The sequence below is a fragment of the Acomys minous genome (genome assembly GCF_964271855.1).
Source record: "Acomys minous genome assembly, chromosome: 10".
Lineage (NCBI taxonomy): Eukaryota > Metazoa > Chordata > Mammalia > Rodentia > Muridae > Acomys > Acomys minous.
This window is the reverse complement of record NC_140491.1, coordinates 32021250-32044921: the sequence shown is the minus strand read 5'-3', so window position 1 is coordinate 32044921 and position 23672 is coordinate 32021250. Positions and strand designations below refer to the sequence as shown.

Below are 23672 nucleotides of genomic sequence, written 5' to 3'. Positions count from 1 at the left end.
TGGAGAAACATGGCAGACACCTGCTTAGGCAGGAGATGAAGGTCAGAATCATCAGAGATACACCCTGAAGACAGTGGCATTTAAGCTACCAAGAGACCTCAGTGAGGGACACTGGAAGACACCCCTGACCCACACTCTAGAGGGTCAGGCATCAAGAAGGGAAAGTTAAAACCTGCAGTGCCCTAGGAGAGCCTCAAAAGACAGAGCGTGGACACAGTGCAGTGTCCAAGAGTGAAGAGGGGCACCCCAGCAAAGCCAGGGCATCTAATTGAAGCTTAGCCTCAGGGGGCCCCTTTCTGTACTGCTGTCATTATTATTCTATAAACGTAAAACTGATGGCAAGAGTTAAACCTCTGAAAGAGGCCCATGGCAGAGTGGGAAGATGGCTCAGTGGTTAACAGCACTTGCTGTGCAAGCATGAAGACCTGACTTTGAATCCCTAGCATCCATATAGAAAGTTGCGAGTGGCCACATGCCTGTAATCCCAGCACTGGTTTGGGGGTCAGAGAGATGAGTATCATGGGGCCCTGCTGGTCACTAGCATAGGAAAAAAATAGTGAGCACCAGGTTCAGCGAGACACCTTCTCTTAAGGAAATAATGTAGGAGAACACCCATCATTCTCCTGGTCCCCATAGACACCCATGCATATGTGCACCTGCACATACACACACATACACACAACACACACACACAGAGAGGGGGGCACACACGCATATCACATCACATACAACAGACACAAAATGAACCAAACAATATGTATGAGAAACAATATGGGTGATGGAGTCAGCGTACCCGAGCCTGACTCTCAGTCCAGGCCCTTTTCAGCTGGGATGAGGAGGAAGCCCCCTTGAAGCAGCCACTTATCCCCTGACAATCCCACGCCACAGCAGAGGCAAGGCAGGCCACAGGACCACCTCCAGCCAGATCCACTGAGTGAGAACAACATATGCTGCATGCTGACCAGTGAGGTGAGGACTGAAGCGCTTCTTGCAAGTTGGGCGGTGTATGTCCCACTCCACCCCCAAGAGGTACAGTGATGTGTGGAAATATTGAGCCACGTGAGTCACTCCAGATCTGACCTGTTGGGGGTACCACTGTCATCTTCTTCCCTTATCAGCAGGGTGATTGCAGAGAGAAGAATGATATGTGTCTCCCCGTAAAAGCTCAGCTCTAGCAGTAAAGACCTCCACTGTCCTGGACACATCATCTCTACTGCCACTATCTTCACCACTACCTCCTCATTAGATCCTCCAAAGTCACCTTACTGTCTCATCAGGACCACTGTACCAGCATCCTTATAGCATCCTGTCTCCTTCAGCATCTCCATCTTGATATCATCCTGTTCTACTCTCCCCTCCCCTCCCCTCTACTTCCCCCTTCTCCTCTCCCATCCTATCCTCTTTCTCTTCCTCTCTTCTCTTCAGAACAGGCTTTTGCTATGTGGCACGGGCTTGCCTTGAACTTGTAAACTTCCAGACTTAGTCCCGTGAGGGTTACCTTCTTCTGATGACAGTGGCAAAGAAGCCTGGGGCCTTTGTTCCTCTCCCCTCAGTACATCCAGGAAGTCAGGGATTCAAGCCTTAAGGGTGGGCTGGGAAACAGTCTGAAAACAGTTGTTTATTTAAAAAAAAAAATCTTGTCACATTGATCCACCATCAGAGGAGCAATTCAACTTGAGCCAGCAGAGTCTCCACCTCATACAAAAACACCAGAGGCTGTTCGGCTCCCTTGAGCACTTGGGGGAGGGTGAGTTCATCTACAAATCCTGTTGCCTCTGTGGGCGGGAGCCAAGAACTGTTCCAAGGGTCATGGAGAATAGAAAGATGTGAGCTATTAATGCAGGTAACTGGGTCTGTTGATCCCCAAGGGAAGTAAGCCACAGGCCAGAAGCTGGGAGCCTGTTTCATGTCTGGAATAAAATGAATGCTCATAAGAGCCTTTGTACCAGAGGCCACTATGCAGGTCCTCCCGCTGCGAAGGGGGATCTGAGAACATGCCTGTTACCAGGGAAAGCGTGCAAATGGGCTGGGTTCAAATGCAGCCAACAGCCCCTTCCTAGGCTATCAGTTCAGACAAGCCCTGCCCATGCTGAGCCTAGCTTCCCACCCAACACGTGTGTGAGATGCTGCCTCCTAGGACTTCTGGCACACTGTCAGCAAACAGTGCATCCAGTCCTCTAGAACACGATCCTTGTGTAGATAGAGCTCTATGTAAAAATGATGTCATGAGGATGGACCCCAGCCCATTGCATAAGAAAGAGATTTGGATATGACATATACAAGACAGTGCCTTATGTACATGGAGTCATAGAGTGGTCAGCAGGGGACAGGGAGGAGCTGGGGACTGGCCAGGTGGGCTCCTCCTGTGCACCACAGGGTTATGGGTCAAGAAGCAGGCAGGATAAGATTCACTGCAGAATGACCTCAGGGTGTGACCGTGAATGATAGCTAAAGGCAGGTCTGCAACCTCACAGCCCTCAGCAAAGCCGCCTTTCCAGGAAGCAGGTGGATGCTGTGATTGGCTGGGATCCCCCAGCCAGTTACTCCCAGTTTGGTTTTCAAACATCCAAGGCGAGGAGGCAAAGGAGAAACTGTCATCAAATAAATTAGTCTGACATTTTCTGTTACAGAGTAATTTCTAGCAAGTACCATTTCCCCCGGAATTAGGTTGTTTACATTCTTTGCCAAATTGTTCCCACTTAGGTTGCTTAGTGATAGCAGGGCCCTCCCTATTCATAACAGTTAAGTGAGTGGCTCGACCTGCTCAGATTCTAGAACAGAATGCGCATCAGACAAACAAGCACAATGCTCAGCTTCCAGGTTGGGGGTGGGGGTGGGGCAGCTCTGTGCAACACCCTCCGCATCCCCATCAATGGGGATATGTAAATGCTCTCAGGAGTGGGGTTGGGTGGGACTTTCTGCTCTCTACCTCAGAGTTCTGCTATCTTTTCTTTTCATTCAGCCCTGGTGACCCTTCTCCAACCAAGGGATGAGAAGACCCACATAGCCAAGCATCACCCAGCTGACTCCTGTCTAGGGGAGACAATAGGATGAATGGAGGGAGAGTAGGGCCCATGAGCCTACCCCCAGCCACCATCATTGTGGAGGGAAAGACATTCCCTATGGCGTGCTGTTCCTAAGGTCAGGGCCAGGAGATTCTTGATCCGAGTGGGTTTTTGTGTGGCTGGAGTTCACTCATATTTCCAGAGCGGTTGTATATGTAGTAGATAGTAACCCACACCTCAGGTTTCTGTCTGCCCAGAGTCTCAGAACATGACCTCATTTGAGAACAGAACCTTTGCAGCTGTGGTCACAGAAGATGACGTCACCCTGGCATGGGCTGGGGCCTAACCCCAGGAACCGCATCCTGCAGCAGACAGGAGATGTCAGCACAGACACATAGATGAAGATGGGGCGAGCTCACAGAGCTGTAGCCATAATCCGGAGACCATGGCCTGGGACAGCCTAGGGTCACTGGTGGAGGCAAGAGGCTCCTCTCAGAGCCAGGGATGTGACTTGCTTCTCTTCTCAGACTTTGGGCCTCCTTGAGAGTGGCAGTCAGTGGTCGGCATTTAGGGACCCGTAGGTCTGGTTTTGCTATAGCAGGCGAGAACACGAATGTAGACTAGATGATTAAACACCACAATATGAAACAGCACAAAACAAAACAGAATGGGAGGCAGAGAGCAAGCAACCCACTCAGTCTGGAGTGTGTGCTATCAGTCTCTCTATAGAAGGAGCTTGCCAGTCCCTACTGCCATGTGAACCCAACCCCTAACAACACTACAACCTTCAAAGCCGGCTACCTAGGCTCACCTCAAGCTATTCTCTTACTCACCTGCCAAGCTGCCACCATAGTCACCTCAAGCCATAGTCTGGATATCTGTTTCCTGCCCCACTTCCTATTCATAGCTTATCCTCCACTCTCAGAGGAACTTTCTCTCCTGACTCCCCACACCCTGGATCAGGACCATTGCTAGTCTGTTCAGGAGCCTCTTGACTGTTTTTTTTCCCAACATTATACTAGGAGCAATTTGCTATAGATAGTAGTGATGACTACTTAAAATCATTAGTTAATTGTAACTATTAATTATTCCGATATTTCTAATGCCTCGCCACAGTAAGTTGTCAAGTCTATGGGGTAGGGGCCCCACCAGCATCCACCATGGGTATCTCATTCAAATCAACATGATCTCCAGAGATAATACTAGATTGATGGATGGAAGACTGTTAGAAGGATAAAAGAATAAATAGATGAATGGATGGATAGATGGATGGATGGATGAACAGATAAACAAATGGATGAATACACAGATGGTCAAAGAGATGAAAGAATAAGGAATGGATAGACAGATGGATGGACAGATGAGTAGATGGATGAATTCCCAAGATGGCTTGGTCTCTAATCACTACCCCATGTCTGCACTTGCTCCATGAGGGTCTGCACTTTAGATCCAATAGTCCCCTGGTGTATCTGCTCATAGCAGCCTTGTGTGCTGACAGGGTAAACAAAGTCATGAGGCCTCCTGGGCTTGAGATTGGGACATGTAGATGGATGAGACCCAGTTGCTGGCTTCAGTGTCCTGAGGTTTTGGCCTAGAGACAATAGTCAAGGATGTAGAGCAACAAGGCTTGGGCTCAAGGCTAGCCCATCACTCATGAACTATTTTATGCTCATGTAGAAGTCCCTGCTCTGATTTCTCACAGTCAGCATCCAGAGGCCCATATCTCCACCTCGTGTGGTATTCCTCAGCTGTGCAACTCCTAGGGCCTCTGCTCATCTTGACTACAGCCACATTAAGGGTTTCATTATGCCACCAAAACAGATGCAAACCCAAGAAAGGGAAATGTTACATTAAAATGGCTCTCTTTCCATGTGGGCTTACAGATGACCTTGTGAGAGTGCGCGCACTGGCAACTGAGCTGCCCTGCTTTGGTCGTCTTGGCCAAGAAGCAAACAAGGTCTCGGGCACAGAGAACAGCCTCCCCTCAGAGGGACACTGTTACCTCTTCCATAGGGGTCGAGTCCGGGGGTGGGGGGCGGATCTCAGACCCTGAGAGAGGAAAGATGTAGCCCTGCTCCCAACCCCCACCTTCCCTCTTTTCACCTAGCACTCGTCTCCAGCAAACAGCTACTCATCACCCGCTTCCGGGTAGAAATCAATTCTCCTCCCCTTCCCCCACAGTGTGTCACTCTTCCGAGGAACTGAGTAAATAAGGAGCAGCTTCAGGAAGCCTGCACACAGCCTCCCTGCCTGCTGCCAAGAGGATGGGGATGAGTGAGACAGAGCAAACAGATCGATAGAGGTAATTACCAGCCGCTTCCCGGGCTCAGCCACCCACATTTTTCCTAGGCTCCTAAGCCACAAGGACTAGAGCATATATTCTGCTTATTGCTTGTCCCAGAATTCCCACCATGGCCTCTGCAGCACCCTCTGGGCCTCACCGATGGAATACATAAAGGGCAGTTTAGGGTGGTGGGGAGTGAATTTCGAGCTCCATACTGTCTGTACCTTGCCCTGTGCAGCACGGCTCAGGGTGTGACATCACATCCCACCAGCGGTGGCTGGGATAGTACTGGTACGTGGTCACTGTGCTGGGCTATGTCTCTCGGGGAACCTGTGGTGCTCTTGTTACCCAAGCTACTGGCAGGAGAAAGGCACTGGGTGGGACGGGCCCTCACTAGGTCTTACAGTGGGGAGGGGCATTCAAACCAAGGCCTCTTCATACTCAAGTCACCTCTGCAACTGGTTTCTTAACTACAGCCAGGCTGTGGCTTATGGGTCCAGAAGACTCTGATAGGGCCTGTGATTGTCCAACCAGGATCCTTTCTGGTCCTCTCTTCTCCAAGCCTTCTATGTATCCTGATGGGCTCCCATCTGTCTAAGGCAGCCCTAGGGAGGTCCTCCTGATCTCTCAGCTGGGAGGCCTGTGCCCTGACTCTAGGTATATCCTGTCCCTGTCAACCCTCAAGAGGCCCATCAGTCCCCTACTGTAGCTCGGAATGGTTGGGAAAGAGGTGGTAACTGGCTTTTCACAGCCTCATTACAGCTCTGGTCTCTGCCTGAGTCAGGGCCTGGTACATTGGGTTTGGGGACCCATGAGTCTTAGAGGGTCATAGCCTGGGATTCAAGGCCCAGGTATATCTCAGTGGGAGGCAATGCGGTGCTGGAACATCAGTGACACTGTGAGCAATGCTGCGGCTGCTTGGGACCCAGGTGCACAGCTCCCCCATCAGTGTGTTGAAGTTTCTTACAGAGGAGCAGGGGGTTCAATGTGAGCAAAGGGGCCCAGGGGCACTGGGACATGATTCTGGGGGAGTGAGTGTCAGGTCAAATGCAGAGAACAGGGCAGCACAAAGGCCAGAAAAAGCCTGCAACTGGGCAACTCAGAGGGGCTTGGGAAGCTGAGCCATGGGCCTGAGTGGCCATCTACAGGGGTAAGCTAAGCCCTGCTTTACCCCCATAGCAATCCCAGTGAGCGGCCTAGGGCCAGAAAGATGGAGTATGAGGGCAGGTATATGAATCTCCTGGACCAGATGAGAGGTCTATTGAGGAAGGCTCTGCATCATTATAGTCACAGCAGTTAGCGTTAAAATGGGTTGCAGGACCTGGGCTCCAAGTGCTCAAGTCAAGCAAATTTGAGTGGAGGTTCTATCACAAAAAGACACCGGCTCACCTCTCTCCCACGGAAGTGCTTGTGATCAAGGTGGGCAGCTGGCAAGTGTGTGGGGGGTGATAGAAGACAGGACCCCAAAGTGGCTTTGGGGATATGATGAGCTCCTTCTTGCAAAACATACCCCTCTGTCCTGTTTATGGGTCCAACTGGTCTCAGTCCATTTCCTGTCTTCTCTATGTCTTTAGAAAGTCACCCCATCACTCTGGGTCTGATCATCCTCATTTGAAAATAGAGTTGGAACATGAGGATTATTCATGAGCTCAGAGAACTCACAGACACTAAACATGAGATGCGAAGAACTCACAGGCCTGGAACATTCACAGGAACAGGCTCCTCACACGTGTGGAGCACTCACAGGTGTGGACCATTAGCAGTCAAAGACTACTTTGCAGATACGGAGTACTCATGGGCACAGAACTCTCACAGGGATGGAGGACTTCATATGCAGAACATGCACAGACATAGAACACACCCAAGAATGGAGCACTAAGGACCACAGAGCATTTAGGGGCAAGGAGTAGTCACAGACTTCTTACAGCGCTCACAGGCATGGGACACTAATGGGCAGAGTATAGAGCATTCAGACCACGTTTGCAGGACTCCTCCACACGCTGTGCTCCAATACCCATTCACCAATAATACAACACCTAGGGGCTCATTCACCCCTCTCCATGGACCTTGTGCATCCCAATCTGGTATTGTTTCTACGGCTTTTAAATTTATTTATTTTTATTTTATGTGCATTGGTGTTTTACCTGCATGTATGTCTGTGTGAGAGTGTCAGATCTTGGAATTACAGACAATTGTGAGCTGTCATGTGGGTGCTGGGAACTGAAGCTAGGTCCTCTGGGAAAGTAGTCAGTGCTCTTTAACCACTGAGCCATCTCCCCAGTCCCTCCTTAAAGCAGAAGGCTCCACGTGGTTCATATGCAGGAAGGAGAGTTTTTCTTTCCTGAGACAGGGTTTCTGCATAGCCTTGGCTGTCCTGAGCTCACTTTGTAGCCCAGGCTGGCCTCAAAACTCACAGCAATCTACCTGCCTCTGCTTCCCTGAGTGCTGGGAGTAAAGGTGTGTACCACCACGCCCAGCGGAAGACTTTTCAAAAGTGCTTGATTGTACAAGGCAGTTGGCCAATATTCACTGGATGAGCACATGATGATCATTATGATAATAAAATCTAGCCCACGGCCGTTAATTCAATTCTCAGTCTCCATGTTCTGTTATTAATCTCCGGCTACTTAATAAGTGTGATAAAGAGAATGAGTCTCTGCGTTGCTAGGACACTTCACAGTTCGCAAAGCACATGGCAGCTATCATGGTCCTTTCTTATTGTTACATCATTTGGATATCACAAGATCCAGAAGTGAGGGTTGTGACCCCACCCCCGGTTTAGAGACAGAGTAAGCAAGGCTCAGGTATAAGGAGTCATTTGACACCTCACTGCTCAGTTGATGGATTTAAGATCTTTGTAAGGGAAGGGAAGAGGCGAGGAGGTCACTTTCTAGTCCTCTGTTCTGTGTCCCCATGGGAAGCCTCTGTAGCTTTCCTACAGCTGCCTTGGACTGCTGTGTAATTTTAGCATATCTGTCTCCCCACTAAACAGGCAGTGGGTCAGTGGTACCCTGGTGTAGTGAATGAGTGGATGGATGGATGGATGGATGGATGGACGGACGGATGGGTTGATGTATGTATGAGGGCTTGACAGATAAACAGATGAATGGATGGGTAATGGATACATGGACAATTGGACGGCTGTCTGTCTGTCTGTATGTATGTATAAATGGATAGATGGACACACCACTAAACGTTTGGGCAAATCTCTTGCATCCCAAGGCCCGGGCATCAGAGTCCCTCATCTTTTCATAGCATCTTGGCCATTCCTGACTTTCACATCAATGCCCACTTCCCTCACAGAATGAGGACATGGGCTGGGTTCCCAAGCCTGGATACCTGCATGGGTGGATGAGGAAAAAGAAGCATCTCTCAATTGGGTGCACAGATAAGCAACTGGCTGGTGTCTTTCCTGCTCATAGGGCTGGTGTGGGGCATCCAGGCATTCCACTCTTGGTCCCTGTAGGTTCCTGTCAGAGCTAAGGTTTGAGTGTCATTGGAAAAGGCCCTTCTAGGAAGTTCTATCTGAATTTTGCCCGCTCTAAGTCATCCACAGGCAATTTCAGAGAGATTGCACCTAACCTCTCCCTGGGAAAGTGGCCATTAAAATGAGACAGTTTAACAGCGCCACGTGCTCAGGGCTGCGGGTTCTCGAATGGTCCGTCTCGTGCAATCACCATCACTTTCAAATGGCGAGCGCTCAGCCTGAAGGGAGCTTTTGGAGGTCATTCATTTATTTCAGATCTGAACCCACTTTCCACGATTGGCCAGAGCAATGACACCTCAAAGAAGATTGTTGCACTTTTCTTCTGTGCCAAGTGGAGGCCTGGCCTGAGCTGCAGATCCAGACCCAGACCATGCCTTCAAGGATGGCTGCACACTCACACCTGAATAGTAGCACTCCGTCCCATCCACTGGCAGCCTTAGCTTCTAGAGCATCCAGAGCAATGTCCCTTCCCACCACTCACCTTGAGCCGCAGCATTTACTGGCATGGTCTGGCTAGGCAGCTGTTTTCCACTCCCCTCTGCGTAGCTGGCTCTCAGGAGCTGGCTCACGCAGCGGCTGTGTCGGGGAAATAGCCTTGCTTTGGGCTCCTGCACTCTGAGAGTTTCAAAGCTAGCATTTATGTTATTTTGCACAAGCCTGAACATCTTGCCAGGCCCCAAAAGTATCTTGAGCATGAGGATATCTTTTCATCTCTCTCCCTTCAAATACTCTGAACATCTGACCTCAACCACTTCAAACGTGGCTGCTGTGGGCAGTGAGATGGCTCAAGGGATAAAGGCACTTACTGCATAAGCCTGGCAGCCTGGGTTGGACCTGGAACCCAAGCAAAAATAGGAGAAGAGAACTGACTTCCAGAGTTAGTCTCTGATCTCCACATACATGACATATAGCACATATGGCCAGAAACATTTAATGCATGTGTGTATGTGTGCACATGTATGCACACACACTTTTTTAAAAAACTAAGTAGTTTCTGAGGGCTGGGGACTGAATATCTTAATAGTTCATTAGCTAGCACCAGTGCCAGCTCATGGGGAAAGTGTTCTTGATTAGGATAGAAGCTGAGAGAGAGCCAAAGGGGAGTCACCATGGAGAGGACACAGTGGGGTCCTAATCATAACTCCTGCACTGAAACCACAAGGCCACCCATCAGTTGACAAACAACTTCTTTACTTTATAAGCTTATCAGGCCCACAATAGTCAACTTCCAGCCACTGGGCGTGTCTGAAGGAGATGTTGTTTTCTCCCTCATCCCATCTTCCCTTGGCCCTTCCTTCTCCAGGATGCTGCTCTTTTGCAAAGTCAAGGCCAAGATCTACAATTACAGTATGGTCACCTGGTCATGTGTAATCCTCCAATCATGTCACCGAGCTTACACATGCTTTTCAAGCTATGACTTTCCCAGGGGCTAATACAAAGATGGCAGTGGTACCTTTTGGCGTCCCTGGCCTGGGATTCCCCTCTCCATCTGTCTCTTTGTTCTCCACTCCCAAACATTACAGTCTTATTTATACAATCTAGGATTTTCCTTCCCAGGAAGGAAACAGATACCAGTTTCCCATTCATCCAGTTGCATGTGGGATCCATCTAGCCCTTATCCCAGCTGTAAATGCTGCTGCCTTGCTGACATGAAGCCTCACTTGTCCCTCTGAAGCAAACATTTTCAAGATATCTTCCCTTAAAAAACCATCCCTGGGCAAGTAATTTATAATATTCTGCTATTTATGGATGAATTTAGTCTAACATACTAGGAAAGTTTAGTTGGGTATAAAATCCTGAGCTCAGCCCTTTCTGTGTCTATCTGCTAGTGCTCAAGTGCATTTTATTATTTTCAAGTTCAATACTGAAAATATATTTTTGTCTTTGATAGATAACTATGTCTTTTTTAGTTTTTTTAAGAAAGAAAAACCACAAGTTATTTGTTCCTCATAATTAAAGGAAAACATCAGAACACAAAGAGCAACCTGACAAGGGCAATGTCTCCTGCCCGCCCCCCCCAAATGCTGCATCCAACACTCCATCCAGAGATATAGGGGCTCCCAGGTTGGTGCTTGGTCATCTTTCTATCCAGCACCTGCATCCTCACTATCGTCCTGTCCTCAAGAGATCCGCCCAGGACCTCCCTCAACTCATCCTCCACATCTCACCACTTTCCTCACATGTCCTGCTCCCAAGCATCCAGTGACTCAATGTGGTCTTTCAATTTTCCCTGTTGTAGGAAGGCTCCTGAGCCCATGCCTCCCCCTCAGCTGTTTTATATCTCTATCCCATTCCCACCCAACCCCTCTTTCTGCCCCTGATCCCATAACTCCAGAATTCCTGCCTTTGAGATTGTATAAACAATGGCTTTAGGGAGGGAGAGAGAGAGGGAGGAAGAGAGAGAGGGAGGGAGGGAGGGAGGGAGAGAGGGAGGGAGGGAGGGAGAGGGGGGAGGGAGGCAGTCTAGCAAGTGTATCTGAGACAGAACTTCCAAGTGCCCTGAAGCAGGTGCACCAAAGGGAGAGGCCACTGCTGGGTGGCACTGTGGAGCCCCTCAGGTGGACAGAATGTCTCTTCACATAGGGAGTGGAGGGAGCAACAGGGGTGTGCTTTTGTTTCCTGCAGCTATCTGGTGGGTATTTTGGACTCACAATCAATGTGGTGTGTGTGTGTGTGTGTGTGTGTGTGTGTGTGTGTGTGTGTGTGTATGTGTGTGAACATGTGCACAAGTATGTGTGTGAAGGAGCTAGGGAGCAGCAGCTGGTGCAAATACATAAGAGAAACCAGGATTCTCCCTGGGAAGAGCCCAGGTATAATAGGGTCACAGAGCAGCTAGCATTGCCATTTAGCTCACTAAATGTGCCAGACACACCATCCTATGGTATCTACCTTCTAGGCCATGGCCAGAAAACTCGCTTGTCAGCGCTGAGGTAAAAAACCCCAGAGACCTGTGGCAAGGAGCCCCGGGGACTCACCCACCCTATATACAGTTTGTGTCCCCCAAGCTAGAGGTATTTACCTTTCTGTCAGTAAGGGAGACACTGCACCTTATTAAAAGTACAGCAGGACACAGAGGATGGCTAATGGCTAATTTATATGGGACAAATAGCTATTTAATTGCTGTCTAATTACGTGACAATTAGAATTCATGCTGTAGCCGTGTCCTTGAGTTCCTATTTATGACCCACATGGAGAGCAGTTTTTCTGTGCCTGTAGCCATTACAGACACCACAATGTACAGAGCCAGAGGCACAGTGACGAGGCATAATTAGCCGTGTAACTGCTCTCTTATAACCCAGTAATTACGTGGTGGTATTATCTGTGTATTATAATTTATTCATACACCCAATCCTTCGTGAACCAGTCTCCTTTCATGAACAGGTCTGGTCCAGCCGATGCCGATCAATTATTTAGAGTAACAAAAGACCGTGTAATGGGGAGCCAGGCCAACAGGCTGTTGTTACTGTTCAGGTACAAAGGCCCTGAGGTGAGGCAGCTGTGAGCATTGAACACCAAGTTCCTGACAGCTGAGCAGACCCAGCTCTGCAGCAGGCAACAAGCAAGCATAGCTTGCGCAGAACCATTTCCCCTGGACTGCAGGGGTCAAGGCTCCTATGCATGTTTGAGCGCTGAGTGGCCCTCTCTCCAGCACTCAGGCACAAGCCTATGTGAAGACTGCATGTTCTCTATTTTCCTTCCAGGCTGGGACTGTTTTCAGTACCAGGACCTTTGACTGGGCCTGTCCAACATGTCCAGTAACACAAAGGCATGCAGAAGTTCATTGGACCAAACTGGAAGAAAAATTCCAGGCAAATACAAGATTCCTCAGGGAGAACTGGAGGCAGATGCCCTGTGACCCAAAGAGGCAACAGCAAAGCCGTCTTGCTCAATTGCTTCAGACATATTCTGTTCAGCAGTTCTAGCATATTCTTCCACGGAGGGCAGCAAATGGCCAAGGTACCAAGTGAAAAGTCTAGGAGCATAGAGGCCCTCCCTAGACAAACACTGGCCAGGAAGGACCAAGGCAAGCCACCGAGCCCACCTTAGAGCTGAAACTGTCTAAACAGAAAGCAGAGTTTGCAGCCAGTTCACAGCCCTGCAACAGGTAGGGAGAAAGTGACTCCGGCCTGCAGCAGCCATGGCCCCTGTTATAGGAACACAGAAGACACACTTGAAACTTCATTCTGTAGATGCACGGGGTAATGAACTCATGCTGACTTAAGTCCACCAGGGCTATGGCGATTTAGTAGGGCAACAGGTCCTTTCCCACAGCACTTTGTCACCAGTGTTGTCTCTTGTTACCCCCACTTTCTAGAGAAACCAGCTTTCTTCAGCTGCACACCCTTCCTCCATTTTCAGAGCCACAGCAGCATCTAAAGTCTCTAAACCCCTAACCCCTTCCCCTTTAAGGATTCCATGGTAACACCGGGGTGCTTGGACGATCCAGGGGAGGTAGCATCCTTGTCTCATGGTCCTCTACTTGATCTCATCCTAAGAGTCTAGGCTAGCACATAAGGTGACAATCAGGGGCTCTGGGGATCAGGCATCAGGGACATCACCCAGGCTCTCCAGTGTATAGAAATATCACCAAGATGAGCTTCCTAGTGGTCTGTGTCATCCATCCACAGCATACACAGTCCTGGAGGCCCAGGAGCCCAAGAGTATGGCTATTAGACAAGAAAGGTAGTCAGATGGCTTCAACTCTGCCTTTATCTTCTACAGCCCCATCAGACTGATAGACAGGGACATGGGGTCACTGAGTGCTCACTCACTATGTATCTGGTGACACCATCCCATCCTTTAACCAGGGATTCTGATCACAGATTACCTGTAGGGAAAGAATTCCCTTTGTTTCAGAAAAGAATGGGACAATTGTTATATTCTGGATGGAGGAGGCACGGGATGAACTGATGCCCACAGCAGAAGCCCAAACACTGGCCTGAAATAAACAGCCACAAGTGGGTGCTGCACTCTTACATTAAATCTCACTGGGGACTTTTTAAAACCTGTTTGTTCGCTGCACATTTACTTGTTCAAGGCATCTTATGGGCGCAGAGCTGGGTGCTAGAGGAAATGAATGGCAAAAGAGACTTAGCTCCTATTGTGAGTGCTTCCCCTGGGCACCAGAGAGGGGCACAGCTCTGACGCTAGGCTGTGTACACGGAAAGGCAGAAGGGTCCATGTTGAGGTCTTGAACTTTTGTGGTGTTAGGGGAGAGAGGTGAGTTTGAGAGAGCAGCTAGAGAGCGGGGTTGAAGGGGTATGGGGACAGGGACAGGCTGGGGGGGGGGGTAGAGGGACCTGAGCAAGGGCTCTGTTAGCGGGCTGACTTCTGCAGTGGGCACAACTGGCAGTCCCACAGGCTGAGAAGGGAGGGTGAACAGGCCCAACCTGGAAAACATGGACCTCAAAGCCAGACCAAGAGCTCTGAGCCTGTGGCAGAGATGAGGAATGTTCCAGGCCGGGCTGGGATGTGCAAGCAGAGGGAGTGCCAGGGTGACCCAGAGAAGGCAGCTGAGGTCATGGGGGCAGGGAGGGGCAGGATGTGGGATGCTGGGAGCCACAGACCCTTTGCCTCTGTGTGGACGTGGTTTCATATAACAAAGGCCTGGCCTTGACAGACAGACAGGGGTCAGATTTGGCTTAGCATCCATGGGGTGGAGTGGCTGGGAAAGCAGACAGGAGGTGATAAACAGTGGAGGCTGGAACCCCTCCCCCAACTATCCAGGGTGCTCTCACCTGCCTGGGGATTCCCGGTGTAGAACCCATTTGCAAATGTGAGCTATTTTTAACCAAGTAGAAATCCTTTAAGCTTCATAAGAGGCCCCAATGCACAAGGGATAAAAACATTATTTGCCACTGTTTTCTATAGATGTGGAAAAGGATGAAATTGGGACTGCAGCAAACACGGCTTATCAGATGATATGTCGTCAAGTCCTGCTTCTGGTTTAACAGAAGCTGAGCAGATGTCTTATGGGATTAGGTATCAGCCATGAAAACGAGGATCAGCAGAGGGAGCAGGGATCAGCACAGGATTAGGGATCAGCATGGAATAAGGATCAGCATGGGAATGAAGATCAGCAGAGGGAACGGGGATCAGTGTGGGAATAATGATTGTCATAGGGAACAGGGATCAGCATGGGAATGAGGACCAGCTGAGGGATAGGCAATGGGAGCAAGGATCAGCATAGGGAATAAGGATCAGCTGTAGGATTATAGATCACCCATGAGAGTGAGGATTAGCATGGGGAGCAAGGATGAGCTGTGCAAATAGGGATCAGCCCTGGCAATGAAGATATCCCACGGGCTCTTTCAGGAATCTTCATCTTCACTGAGGCAAGGTGGAAAAATGCCCCCAGTCGTGGCTATGCAGGCTAAAGCTGCTGGTCTTCCAGGCTGTGCATGGTCACTTTGCACACATAGGTCCTCTCAGCTGCCTCTCGCCACAAGAGAAGTAACCCTGTCACCTCCTCTTTTCCCAAAAGGACAGAGCTGGTTTTTATTTACTGGATGCCAAGTCAGCAGGGACTCCCATGATAGAGATACGTAGGATTAAAGTGAGGAAGGGGTAGGAGGTAAGGATGCTCACCTGAGGACCAGGGAGCCACCCTGGGCTAGGGCCCCCTCTTTGAGCACCCAGAGTGACACTCAGGCCTGGAAGAAATGGCTGGAAAGGAGAGAGGCTGCCATGCTACTCAAGACTGCTTTGATTTCCCTCAGCCTGGTGGCGAAGGCCAAGTTCTGAGCCACTACTAAACCGGTGACCTCCTATCCCTATTGTCACGATGGAGAGGGAGACAGGGATGGGGAGGGAGGAGGACCTAGCAGGCCGCAGTGCACTGAAAGCATGTTCCTTCCTGGCCCTGTCACATGCTGAACCCCGACCCCAGATCATGGCATCTGGAGAGTGAGCCTTTGCAAAGCAACTTGGCCATGGGAGTCCAGCCACCATCAAGGGGACCAGAGTTCTTCCTTATCAGAAGAGGACTAAAGCTGGACATCCATTTTCCTATGTGAAGGCACAAAAGATGGGCTCTAAACCCTGAGAGGGCTGTCCCCAGAAACTACCCATGACGGTACAGGATTTTGGATGTGTAGTCTCTAGGACAGGAAGAAACAGGCATTGCCGTTTAATTCAGTGAACCTATGGTACTCAACAGCTCAAGTTAACCTCTGTCCCTGATGACAGTGTCACAAGGTCTTCAGTATACAGGGTGATGTGAAAGTGGCCAGGCTCCAAACATAGAGCATCCCTGGCTTACAATGCCAAGCCATCTGAGGCTATGGAGAAAGAAAGGTTTGGGCTCCCGAGACACTTGAATGCAGATCCACTCCACTCCTAACCCTTGCTGGCCAGGAACCTTCATGGCTATCAGTCCTCCATGAGCCTGACAGCATCCTTGAGATGCTGATTTGCCTGTAGGTGACCCTCTGTCTTTCCTGTATCCTCCTCTTACTCCATGTAGTCCCGAGAAACACAAATACAAGTTAAAAAACAAAAAACCAAACACTTCACTCACCTGAGCCCCCACCACACAGGAGGTTCTCTTAGCCTTGGGGTACTCGGAAAAGAGGAGCAGGCTACACTGCACATGGGTGGCTGTCCTGACACCTGGGGCCTCTTGCATTCCCTTTTCATTCCGGTCACCTTTGCTTTGGGGCATGAGATTCTACGAATCTTCAGAGAAGATGAAATCGACTCTTATCTGCCTTGAATCAGCTTCAGAGATGAAAAGCCATAGAGGCATCTCTGAGAAGCATGGGCCCTTGGCCTCTCTCCTTCTATCCCTCCCTCCTTCTCTTTCCCTTTATCCCCCCTCCCTCCCTCCCTCTCCCCCCCCCCTCTGGTGGTATCCTAATGGCTTCTAGGGGGAATAATTTCCTATGCATTAGGCTGGCATTGCAAAGGGCTCACACTATTTTTAAAACAAAATCTTTGCATATAGTCAGGCCCCATTGAGTCAGTGTTCCCTGAGAAGTGACTGGCCACAGGGGGCACACTGGGCCTTGCCATTTGGCAGGGGAGACTGATGGAGTCCTCTACGGGGCCTTGTGCTTCTGTCACCAGCCTCCTACCATTCAAGCTTGCAGAAAGAATCTGCAAGCTTATACTTTCTTATGAAGCATTGGCCAGGGGCCAATAGGATGATCCAGTTTTGTTTGGAGAGTTGGGATGCTCAGATCCATGCTAGCCCTGTTCCCTACAGCAGGGGATTTACACTGGGGTTCCTGTTTCCTTTTTGGTTCTGATGCTGGGCAGAACTCGGGATCAAATGGGGAAGAGGCTAAAGAGGCTTGTCCCAGACTGATACCCCCAGGGAACACATGCTGAAAACAGGCCCAGCAGCGAGCATACACACGTCCTCCATCTCCCAGACACAGTAAGTGGTGGACTCTCTAAGCCCAATCCTGGGGCCTACAAGTTCCTCCAAGGTACCCCATTTCAGGGATTGGCAATCTCCTTTGAGAGGGCATCACTTGAACAGGGGACAACTTAACTATGTCCCTGCCCACTGAGGTCAGACGCACAGTTGGTAATGGATGGACTTTGGCTGAGTGAGTGGATGGACAGATGGATAGACAAAAGGATGGATGAATGGACTGATGGGTGGATAGATGCCTCTTGCTGCCTCTTGTTGTCCCTGTAGTCCTACACTCTTAACCAAAGGGCTTTTATAAAAACCACATCAAGTGCAAGATCTGTTCATTCTGCCACGCAGAAGTTTCCAGAGTCTGTGATGGTGCTTGTTTTTGAGCTTGAACTCCAAGGTTCTCAAACTCTGACTGTACAAGATAAGGCACTGTGAGACCCTCAGTTTCTATGGTCTTGCTGGAGATGTTCCCATAGAGAGGGGTCCAGTCCCCCACCCCATGATTGGGACAGTCCTGGACCCATGGGATGAGGAGTGGTGGGAAGTCCATGCATGGCTCAGGAACGGTAACAAAAGAGTTGGCAGAGAGGCGCCTGCGTGGGCTGACCAGGGAGCCCTGGAGACAGAGATCTGCTCCATCTGCTCCCCCCATGGGACTATCTCAGTCATGGTGGGATGGCTTATGGTAAGTGTGAGAGGAGAGAGCTGTCATGACAGCAATGGTCGGGGAGCCCCAGAGAAGATTCTGCCAAATCTGAGAAATCCCCCAAACAAAAGGAGTACTTGACTTTTCTAATTTTTTGGGGGGACTAGTGGGAAGTTTTACAGTATGTGATTTAGTTGGGGCTAGCCTGTGTGACAGAGGAGCATGGAGGAGCCGGGTACTGGGTAGAACCACTAATTAACAGCTGTTAACACTACAGCATTGCATGGCCTTTTAATTTTCTGTCAGAGGGGGTGGGGAGCAGGAGAAGGCGTGGCCTGATTTCTTCAGGATATGACTTCTGGCCTCATAGAGATGCCAGCGCCTAAAAGAGCCAGGCCCACGGTCTGCAGGGCTTATGACAGCCTCAGGTGCAGACAAAGCTGGACACCTTGGTCCTCGGAACAATGGTCAGTATTGCTGTTGCTCAGATCTGCAGCCAGCAGACTGAGGCTCACAGAGTTCAGTGATAAAGGTTGCCAGCTGGGGTCCCCCCCTTGCACATGGCAATGCCCGTCTTCTCTCACACTCCTCCTCCTCCAGCCTAGGGCGGATTGAAGCAGGCACTGCCAGATCATCAGACCCACTCCCCCTATGAGCAGATCTTGGCGGAGAGCATCACTAAGAATGACCTTGATTTGCCGATGTGCAGTAACACTGAGGCCTGGGAGCACTCCCAGGCACCCATGCCGCCATAGCAGAAATGGAAGCTGCCAGGGCCTGCCCATCTCCTGCCCCAGAGAATATTATTCCACCTGCTCTTTATGTCCGGTTCTCCCCCAGTGAATGAAGCACACAACTTGAGGGCTGCTCCAGACCCACCTTTCAACACACACACACACACACACACACACACACACACACACACACACACACACACAAACACAGCTTCTCATGCTCCCGGGATATGGCGAGGCATACTGGGTATGAGTAGTTGTGGCTGCCACGCTATGTGCAAGTCTGCTGTGACAGAGGCTGTCCTCTATACCAAGAAAGGACCCTGGTACCATGTGCCAGCTCTGCCAAAGCCCAGTCTAACCCTGAGTATGAAGTTAAATGTTCATCTCAAATCATCTCTGGTCCACAGGGAGTCACTGGCCCTGCTGGTGGGAAATAGAGAGAATGGGTGAAGTTTCAGCCTGGTGTCAGCCCTAGTGAGACTCTGAAAAGATGCACAGTCACGTCCCGCCCCCCCCCCCCAGTCCCTTCTGAGTTACACACACTGACTCAGAGGATTAAAGCAACCTGGGGGCCCATGGGTGTCCACTAGCTGCTGTCAGTGCCCATAGTACTGAGGCCTTCAGCTGCCAGTCCCAGGCACTGCACTACAAAGCCATACACCATCCTGTATGATACACAGCAGATGCAAGGAGGAGAGATAGTCTTGTGAACCACACGCAACATCCATAAGCCAAAGCTGAGGGCTAGGAAGCACAGACTATGGGATCCAAGTCCCTGCAAAGTCCTTGTTGTCCCCATCCCTCAGGCCTTTTTTCCTCGTGGCACATTCTTGATCAGACGTTAAGCCCAGGGCAGAAAGTAGAACCCTCAGGCGGGACAACCTCAAAGCAGCCATCACAGACACCGTAGCTAGGCATGTACAGCCTGGGAAGGATGAAGGACACACTTCCGGGACATCTGGGCGGGATTGGAGCGGCTGGAGGAGCTGAGCTGCCTCAGGTATTCTCCAAGGACAGAAGTGGGCCTGCACTGTCACAGTGATGGAGCATGAGCCCATTGTAGTGCACACACACACACACACAGAGAGAGAGAGAGAGAGAGAGAGAGAGAGAGAGAGAGAGAGAGAGAGAGAGAGAGAGAGAGCGAACTCTGGTCCACACTGGAGCAGAGAGGCTGGGAGAACCTGAATTACCATGATGGGCTTCGTGAACTGGGCAGGGAAGGGGCCTGTGCTGAGGTGGAGCAGAACCAAGGCCAGGGAGGGGCTCAGCATAGAAGACAGCCTGGCAAAGAAGACAGCAGCCTGGGGAAGGGCAGCAGGCAGCTAGCTCCATATACCTGGTCCAGCAAGAGCCGGGGCCAACAGCAGGACACAGTCCAAAAGGCTCCAGAGGAGTTTAGAGGCAGGGGCCGAGGGCAGTGGCAGAGCTGATGATTAAGAGAGCCAGAGACTTCCTTGTGACGTGGTCCCAGGGGACCCACAGAGCCGGGATTCACAGTAGCTGCCAGTGGCTAATGTAGAGTTGTGGGTCTGGACCTTTGCACAGGTCACCTCCTGCTGTTTGGGTTCCTATGGGGATAAGGTCTGATGGGGCACCTGAGGCGGAGGTAGTCTTGACCAACTTGTGTGGAAGGTTTTTTTTTGTTTGTTTGTTTTTTTAATAACCCATCTGAGCCTCTCCATTCCCCCTGTAAATCCTAAGACTGCAGGAGCCCTCACCCTGGGGGTCTGCCAGGACATGTGTGCAAGGTTTCACACAATGGCCTGCTTGGCGATGGAGTTCTATGGGACACGTACCTCCCCTGCCACCACTGGCTGTCCTGCAAAATACACGTGCTGGCTCTTGGCGATATGGGCAGCTTCCCAGATGCAGGGCTGCGGTTTGAGCCATTTCTCCCTAACCTTGCAAGACAGGCAGGTGGCTTCTCGTGAGCCTTGGGGGAGGCAGGGGCATGAGTGGAGAAAGATGGATGTGCTCTGGCCCCAAGCCACAGGGAGGGCCCTCAGTCGGGTGGGCAGAAAGGCAGGAATCAGGATTCTCCTGGACCATCTATTCAACAGGCATTTTCTTGGTGACAGTGTATATGTGAGACTAATTTAGCATTCAATCCAACACAGATACTTTGTATAAGATGACAATCCATATAAATGTTTAATACAAAACATGATACTTAAAAGCAGTTTCTCACTAGGCAACCCCTCCAGATCAGACCTTCACACCTCTCCATAGTGTAGCACTCTTGGGGCCCGTTCAGAAATGTGTTTGCCACCTAAAGCCAGTGTGGGAACCACAGCAGATTGGAGGGGAAAGGCACAGGCCAGAGTTACGTCTGAAGTGGCAGAACGCCATGCCTGGGGCCCACTCTGATTATACTGCAGGCAAGACAAAAATCAAAGCGAGCTCATTCCAAAGATGGCTCACAAAGCCATCTTCTAAGAAACCATAAAGAGCTGCACAGCCTGTAATTGTTACTAAATGGTCTCCTAATCGGATTCCCACTTACCAGCAAAGCTACCCATTACCCAACAACTGGGAGTGGCTCACACAGGTGTCCTGCAGGAGAAGGCCTTACCATCCCACATCACAGTTACCTCCCCCCCGGGTGGGGGGGGGCCAGATCCCCTCTTTTTAATCCTCTTACAAGCATGTTGCATGGGCTCCAGGTTCTCAGGCCCCACTGGACTGCCAAAGGTTCTAGAAGGTTATACTTATCCTTGCAGCTTCCTAGACCCAGCAGAGGATGGGGTCACAGTAGGTCATCCTTGGGCAAAGCATTCTGTCCCCAGCACGAGGCTTCAGCCCAGGGTATAATCAGACCTTCGCCTAGGTCCATGAGCAGACCACCTGGAGGCTGAGAAGGAGGAGCATGGAGACTCAGCTGCCTCCTGCAGAGGACACAGATGGCTGAGGTGTGCCTACCAAGTTGGGATTGCCTATGTGAGGCATCAGGGAGGGTTCTAGGAAGAGGCAGGGAAAGCTAAAACCAACCCACCCTCCTCCTCCTCTCTACCTACCAAAGTCCTGAGGCCTTGGTGCCCTGGTCCTCCGCAGTAGCCCTCCCGCCTCTGTTCCCATTCTGTCCAGAAGGAAGCTTCACAGTAGCAGAAGAAAGAGAGAGGGAAATACAAAGCCAGATGAGGATGACCTGCTTTAAGCAGGCAAGATAGCATCCTTTCAAGAGCGGGGGTGGGGTGGGGGTGGGGTTGGAGTTAAGAGCACTGGCTGCTCTTGCAGAAGACCTGAGTTCAGTTGTAAGCACTCATGTGGTTGCTCCAAACCATCTATAGCTCCGGTTCCAAAGGATCTGATGTCCTCTGCTGGCCTCCATGGGTACCAGGCATATACACATGGTACACACACATACACACAGGCAAAATCTCATACATATAGACAATAAAAACAAAAACAAAACCCCTAAATTAAAAGAAAGAGCAAGCAGTGGCGTTCCACTGCAGCTCAGTGAGGGCTCTGCAGCTCCTGTCCCACCTGCCTGACCTGCAGTGGGACCTGCTTCGTCTGGCTCCACTTTCCCTCTGAAGCCCTGGACCTATGCCTGTACTACAGCCACCAGAATGCATCGTGCCCTCAGCAGGAATATCATCCTGTGTTTCCATGCCCTCTGTGGGCTGATTGAACACAGGCCCCAGGCTCTAACAGGGCTGCCCCTCTGGGGCTGGCCCTCAGCACAATTGCTGCTTCCCCTCCCCTTGCCCATCAAACAACAAAGCCACAGCTATGTGATTACCAGGTTACCTTCTAAATGATATTTCTTTAGATTTTTTTTTAGAACCTGAAACATCCAGTGGCCTGCAGGTAGCAACAGGAGTATGAACTCCTTACTCCTTGATCCTGTGAGTCTGCTAACACGAAGCTCACAAGCACTAGGCTTAACCTAGAGAGAAAGAATGTTTGTGACTAGCCCCAGGAGGCCAGAGTTGACAACAAAGTGTGTGTGTGTGTGTGTGTGTGTGTGTGTGTGTGTGTGTGCATGTATGTGTGTATGTGTGTGTGTATGTATGTGTATGTATATGTGTGTGTATGTGTGTGTATGTATGTGTGTATGTGTGTATGTGTGTATGTATGTGTATATATGTGTGTGTGTATGTGTGTGTGTGTGTGTGTATGTGTGTATGTGTGTATGTGTGTGTGTTGGGGTGGGGACAGCATGGCAGGGATGGGATGGGGAAGGCACCACCCTGCATGTAGTCTTCATGCCCCTCCCCCTCTCCCTGTAAAAGCTAGCTCACCTATGTGCTTCCCAACATGAGGAGCTGAGCATGAGAACACCCTTGTCTCCTCAAGGCAAGACCTCAAATACACTCCATTTCTGTGTCACCTCGGCTTGCGAGCACTGGCCTTCAAGCTGTGAGCAGCTGGGCCTGTGCCCAGTAATAAGCTGCTGGGATTTCTCTTTGCCACCATCCAAGAACCTCTGGGGCCTGGGTGCTGCTCTTGTGGGGAGCTTATACAGGGCTCACTCAAGTCTGTGTGAAATGGGGGTGACACCCTGTTTTCCTGCGGAGAAACCAAGGCCCAGAGAAGTGAACCAGGATTTGAACTCTCCTCTGTCTGAGTCCCCTCCTGTGCATGCTCTCTGAACTGCTTCTCTAGATCGAGTCTAGCATGCAGACTCCTCTCCCAACTTCATGCTGGGGTCTCCAGCTGCACCAAGGTAGAGCCACACATCTACAGGGGTCTTCCCTCTTTTACACCTAGACAGGGAGCAAGAACGGGACACACAGACCAAGACGCAGCAAGCAACGCTCTGACACGGTGCCAAATCAGCCCCAGGGAGATGATGCCCTCGAGATGGGCCTGCGAGCCGCCTCCAGGACTCTGAGCCAGATGGACCGGTTTCAGCCCCTAGCCCTGCTGATGCTCCTCCATGCCTGCCTGCTGGATGCTGCCTCCAGGACAGGAGAAAACGGATGTGCCCTAGATAAGCACATAGGCCCTCCTCCAAGGGCCCAGCTGATGGCTTCAAATACACTCATTAAAATTAACCACAGCAACAAGAGCTCAGCGGCAAAGACCTCACACCAGACCACCGTCCCGAAGCAGGAGGGGACCAGTGGTGCAGGCAGCCATGGAGAGCCAGAGGCCCAAGGGCTGGCCACCCTGGCCTGGCATGCACACACG

General features: G+C 50.6%; 1 protein-coding gene and 2 long non-coding RNA genes across 6 annotated transcripts in view; 1 reads left to right on the top strand and 2 right to left on the bottom strand.

Moving 5' to 3' along the window:
• SORCS2 (sortilin related VPS10 domain containing receptor 2) overlaps window positions 1-23672 on the bottom strand; it is a 438679-nt gene that overhangs the window by 112427 nt on the left and 302580 nt on the right. The gene's annotated exons all lie outside the window — the stretch shown is intronic.
• On the bottom strand, window positions 1631-3230 carry LOC311606284. The gene is made up of 2 exons (XR_014782286.1): window positions 3085-3230; window positions 1631-1910 (listed from the first exon to the last, which is right to left on the bottom strand). It is a non-coding gene; the product is annotated as an uncharacterized lncRNA (long non-coding RNA).
• Window positions 2930-23666, top strand: LOC311606283. Its single transcript, XR_014782285.1, has 3 exons — window positions 2930-3141; window positions 5187-5307; window positions 23250-23666. It is a non-coding gene; the product is annotated as an uncharacterized lncRNA (long non-coding RNA).